Source organism: Mustela erminea, chromosome X (genome assembly GCF_009829155.1).
Source record: "Mustela erminea isolate mMusErm1 chromosome X, mMusErm1.Pri, whole genome shotgun sequence".
Taxonomy (NCBI): Eukaryota; Metazoa; Chordata; class Mammalia; order Carnivora; family Mustelidae; genus Mustela; species Mustela erminea.
Genome location: NC_045635.1, coordinates 95,779,303 through 95,785,302, shown reverse-complemented (window position 1 = coordinate 95,785,302; position 6,000 = coordinate 95,779,303).

Below are 6,000 nucleotides of genomic sequence, written 5' to 3'. Positions count from 1 at the left end.
TTCATCACCTGGACAATGAGACAAAAGATCAACTAGCCTTCACATGGGAGGGATAGTAATGTATCTTTCAAGTGCTTCCCCAGGGTCATCTGCATCACCCCACCATATGTCATAGGACGGGAGCCCAAGACCTGTGCCTGTTCTCCTTTCTACTAACATCAGTAAAATGGGCCCATTACCTTGTTGATATAATGTTAACGTGTAAGGACTTGGCTTTGCTGCAGCACCTGTGAGGGGAAGGATGGTCTATGAACCCAGAAAGCCCAAGGCCCAGCCACCGCTATCAAGCTTTTGGGAATCATCTGATTGGGTAAGAAGCCATGATTTATAAGGTGTAAGCCCATCCAAACCCTGAGGATGTGAAAGAGGGGCAAGGCTTTATAGAGATTTTGGGGTTTTGGAGGACTTTTATTTCCCATCTGGCACAGTGCCTCTGTCCATTATACCACTTGGTAAAGAAAGGGCACGTATGGGACTGTGGATCAGAGTAGCAAGCCACCTTTGAGAAGCCAAAAAATACTCATAAGTCAGGTTAACATTCTGGCATCTCTCAAGCAAGGCTACCATTTGAGTTAGATGAGTCTGGGACTCTAGAAGGTCTAAGTTGGGCACTGTGGCAGAAACAACAGAAAAAGATAGCACCCGTAGGATTTTGATTTCCCAGCTGTGGAAGGGGGAAGGAATCCATTATCTGCCACAGAGCAACAGTTCCTAACAGTGTATACAGCAGTCCTCCAGATAGGTCCTCTCAGTAGTGAACAGGACATTGTGGTAAGAATTTCCCTACCTGTCAAGGGGTGGGTTGAAAATATTCTCCAGCAACCCACTTCTATAGTGGCTCAAGCCCATATTCTAAGTGGTGTGCCTATTTGCCAGAGAAGCACTTGTCAACCGGCCTATTGTCTCCAGAAAAGTAGGCACTACTCGGTCCTGTGGACTATGTAGAATCTCCAGATACCCCTGCCTCTTTTACTGTAGAGGGCCCTGTGGCGTGTAAAGAGAGGAAAAGGGAAATTCTCACTGATGCCCTTGGGGTACAGATGAGTTTATTCAAAACAATCCTTCCACAAGGGCTCTGGTCGCTATTCAGCCCAACACTGACATCATCTGGAAGGAAATCAGAAGAAACCACAGAAACCAGTGGGCTGAACTCAAAAGAGTTTTCTCTCTGGTGATCACTCATGAGCCCTGGCCATTAACCCTTTGTACTGAAGGTTGGACTGTTCTAAAGAAATTAACCCAGGGCACCTGGGTGGCTCAGTCATTAGGCATCTGTTTTCCACTTGGGTCATGATCCAGGGGTTCTGGGATGGAGCTCTGCATTGGGCTCCCTGCTCAGCGGGAAACCTGCTTTTCCCTCTCCCTTTCTAACTCCCCCAAATAAATAAAGAAAATCTTTAAAAAAAAAAAAAAGAAAGAAATTAACCCTATGGCTCAGATAACAGGAAAGTGAGAGGTGGATGGTTATGACTAAGCCTTCATGGGGTCAGAATATATGAAAAGATGTTTGGGTCCTAAGGCAGTCCTCACTGTTTTTCATGTCCCAGTTCATAAGGTACCTATGCCCTCTGGCAATCAGTATTCTGTTGTCCTCACTCAGGTACAAGCCCTAACAGCAGACCCTTCTGTAGATACAACAGATCTGGTATACGGAGAGTGGCCACAGTGGTATCCGGATGGGATGGCACATTGCCAAGGATGCCAGATTGCTCTAAAAGTACACTGACTGTTAATGCAATCAAACATGCCCTGTGTGTTCAAAACAATGCCAAGGAGTCTGACTCCAGCCACCAGAGTTCCCAGCCAGTGAGGCATTGGCAAATTGACTGTATTGGTCCCTTCCTTCTAAGCAAGGGTTCTAAATGTGCCTTGGTTTGTGTGGACACAGCTTCTGGCCTAATCCAAGCTTTCCCCTGTCACTGTGTAAACTAGGCTGCCACCATTAGGGGATTAGAGGAGCTGAATACCATGTACAGAAACCTTCGTTGAATGACAGTGAACAGAGGCTACACCTCAAAGGTCATGATGTATAAGACTGGGTGAAAAAATGTGACATTAAAGGAAAGTCTCATCTCCCCTATAATGTGCAAGCAGCAGCCATGCTAGAAAGGGAAAATGGAATATTAAAGCAGCAGACTAAATTCTAGCAGCTAAACCCACCTTGGCCAGGTGGGCTGAAGTACTGTCCCAGCTTTAATACATTTGAATGGCCAACCAGTAGATCCCCTATGCCAGACTGGAGACCAAGGTACCCAGTACTGTAAAGGCATGGAATTGCAAGAGAGAGCCATAGTGCCGACTTACCATACATCAATAAGCTATGCTGCTGAGAATAAGCCCCATCAAGCCTGGGAGAGGTATTTTCTACTGGCATTTGCAATGGGATATCTTTTTTTTTTAATTAAAAAATTTTAAAATAAACATATAATGTATTATTAGCCCCAGGGGTACAGGTCTGTGAATCGCCAGGTTTACACACTTCACAGCACTCACCATATCACACACCCTCCCTAATGTCCATTATCCCACCACCCTCTCCCTAACCCCCACCCCTCGGTTTATTTTGTGACATTAAGAGTCTCTCATGGTTTGTCTCCCTCCTGATCCCATCTTGTTTCATTTATTCCTTTCCTACCCCCCAAACACCACATGTTGCCTCTCAACTTCCTCATATCAGGGGGATCATATGATAATTGTCTTTCTCTGATTGACTTATTTCACTAAGCTTAATAACCTTTAGTTCCATCCATGTCATTGCAAATGGCAAGATTTCATTTCTTTTCATGGCTTCTTTTCATGTGGTATATATATACCACATCTTCTTTATCCATTCATCTGTTGATGGACATCTAGGTTCTTTCCACAGTTTGGCTATTGTGGACATTGCTGCTATAAACATTCGGGTGCACGTGCCCCTTCGGATCATTACGTTTGTATCTTTAGGGTAAATACCCAGTAGTGCAATTGCTAGGTCATAGGGTAGGTCTATTTTCAACTTTTTGAGCAATCTCCATGCTGTTTTCCAGAGTGGTTGCACCAGCTTGCATTCCCACCAACAGCGTAGGAGGGTTCCCCTTTCTCTGCATCCTCGCCAGCATCTGTCATTTCTTGACTTGTTCATTTTAGCCGTTCTGGCCAGTGGGAGGCTGTATCTCTGCAATGGGATGTCTTGCTGGGATGGGTGAGTTAGTTCACACCTCTGGGTGAGGGGAAACTACTCAATCTGCAATGGAATCTTGTTATCATGCTGTAAGCCACACCCATTGAAATGCTCTGTAGTTGGAATGGAACATACACAAAGGGGAGAAGATAGTGGTCTTAGTCTGGTGTATCCCACCCCCAGTCCATCTCCTCATGGGTGACAGCAGTGCCTCTCCCAGCCAACATGTATGGCATATACAACCTGGTCACATCCCTAAAGCTGCAGCCACTTTAACTTCTGTTGAGAATTCGAGATAGTCTCTTCCTACTGGGTCTGCAAAGAGATGAAAAGGGTGGGTACTGTATGAGACCTCCCCCTTCTGGCCACCCAACTCTGCTTTAAATGAGGTTTCCTTTTATTAATTTTCACAATAATATCATGATAGTGTGTAGGGAGTGGACCAACTGAAGCTAGTTTGTGTGTGAGGTTTTAAGACAGGTAAACAAAGGTTGATCATAAACTTTCTTTCTGTGGCTTTCAGTATTGCTTCTCGGGATCTTAACAAAAGATAATTTTTTAGAATAAAATAGAAATCAGAGCTAAAGCTTAAGATTAGGTGTAAGGTTAGAAGCTTAGAAGTTAGAGCTTAACCTCAAAGGAGCGTTAAAGGCAGGAGAAGCACTGGAGTTAACACTTAGGGTCAGGGCTAGAGATTTGAGTAATGTTAGAGTTTCCAGAAAAACAGGATCATAATTAAAGGTGATGTCAGGATTTAGAGGTAAGAGTTAGGGTTAGAATTAATTATAACATTGAGGGCAGGTGTGCAATGAAATATAAAGATATTTAAAATTAAGGATAGAAATAATGTTATAGATAAGGCGTGAGAATAAAGGTAGCCTCAGGATTAAACGGAAAAAAAAAAAAAGTAACGTTAGCTTCAATTGAAAAGAAAAAGGAGGGTTAGCTTTAATAGAACAAAGAGATCCACTGATTTCCCTTGCCTCTGCTCCATGGACGTAGCATGTAAAGATGTAGCCTCTATTACCACTTTTTTTCGGGAGTAACTATATTGAAAAAGGTTTCTTGGCAACCCATCTTGAACATGGAGTGTGGGCACAAAAGGGTTGTTTGCACTGTTAAGCCCCAGAGACTTTGGGATTGTTCTTTACTGCAGTTTATCTGAAGCTCTCCAGATGAAAAATCCTAGTAAGCTGTTGATTGAGAATACCTTCAATCTGAAGAGAGATCACAGGGGCGCCTGGGTGGCTCAGTCATTAGGCATCTGCCTTCTGCTCGGGTCATGATCCCAGGATCCTGAGCTGGAGCTCCACATGGGGTTCCCTGCTCTGCAGTGTGAGTGTCTGCCTTTGGCTCAGGTCATAATCCCTGGGTTCTGGAATTGGCTGTGTTGGGTTTCTTCCTTTCCCTCTGCTCCACCCCCTGTTTGCACTCTCCTTCTTTCTCAAAGAAATAAATAACATTTTTTAAAAAATTGAAAAAAGAAGAGAAATCACATTTAAAAACCAGCATACCTTGTTTTATTGCACTTTACCTTACTGAATTTTGCAGATGCTGCATTTTTCCAAATTGAAGATTTTGTGGCAACTCTATGTCAAGCAAGTCTATCAGAGCCATTTTTAATTAGCATAATTTTTCTAACAGCATTTTGTTCACTTTATATCTCTGGGTCAAATTTTGGTAATTCTTGCAATATTTCAAATGCTTTATTATTTTATTTGTTATGGTAATCTTTGTTCAGTGCTTATGCCTCACTGAAAGCTCAAACAATAGTTAGCATTTTTAGTGATAAAATATTTTTTTAAATTAAGGTATGCACATTGTTTAAAAATTTTTTTTAGACATAATGCTATTGCATCTTTAACAGACTACATTATAGTATAAACGTAACTTATACGCACTGGGACACTAAAAAAAGTCATTTGACTCATGCTATTGTGGTGTTCTGGAAATGCTCCTGCAACGTCCCCAAGGTATGCCTGTATGTCCTTTCTCTTCCATTTGCTTTGATGTTGGCTGAAGTGACAGGTTCTTTCATGTTATTATATAGGTACTGAACTGGGTGGTGAATCTTTTCTATCCAATTTTCTCTAATACTCACAATACTTCAGATCTGAATGCGTGTCGTCTCAAGGACTGCTGAAGGATTTCCTCCAGTCCTTTTTGTATCATCATTTTCCCCTGTCCACCTTTCCTTCCACCTCCTGTTCTGAGATGTCAGAAATTCCAATCTCTCCCCATTGCCTTGCTTTTGGGGAAGAGTCACCCCCTAGCTTCAGTGTTAAAAGGTATTTCTGGTCATGCACAGCAGTGACCTGTTGTCTCAAGTGACAGTTCAACTTTTATCTCTTGAGGCATGCCTAGGAATCAACCTAGTCATAGTTGCAATAGAATGAGATATTCCTGCTTTTTTCTCAGGGAACTGAAGTCATGCCAATATCATCTAGGCTCACTCACCATCAGGAAGGTATACATGTTGAAAGAAAAGACCAGTGTATTTTGGTAATTGTTCCAGATGTGGAGGAACAGAGTGACTTAGTATAGTGACCCTGATTACAGAGGTATCCAAAGCCATTTGGAATAGAGGTAAGTTTAGGTGTTCCATGATTGAAGAGCAGGGAGTTTTAATGCCCATTCTGACATCAGGAGCAGATAATACAATGCCCACAAATATTGAGTAAGCTCAATATGTACCTGCTGAATGTAGTGTAGGTGTCAGGTATTGGGAATAAAACCATCAACAAGATAGACATGGTCCTTTCTGTTCTTGGGGAACTAGGAGTCTGGTGGAAATAAGATGGTAATGGTACCTATTTGCAAAGAGGGTACATGAACCATCC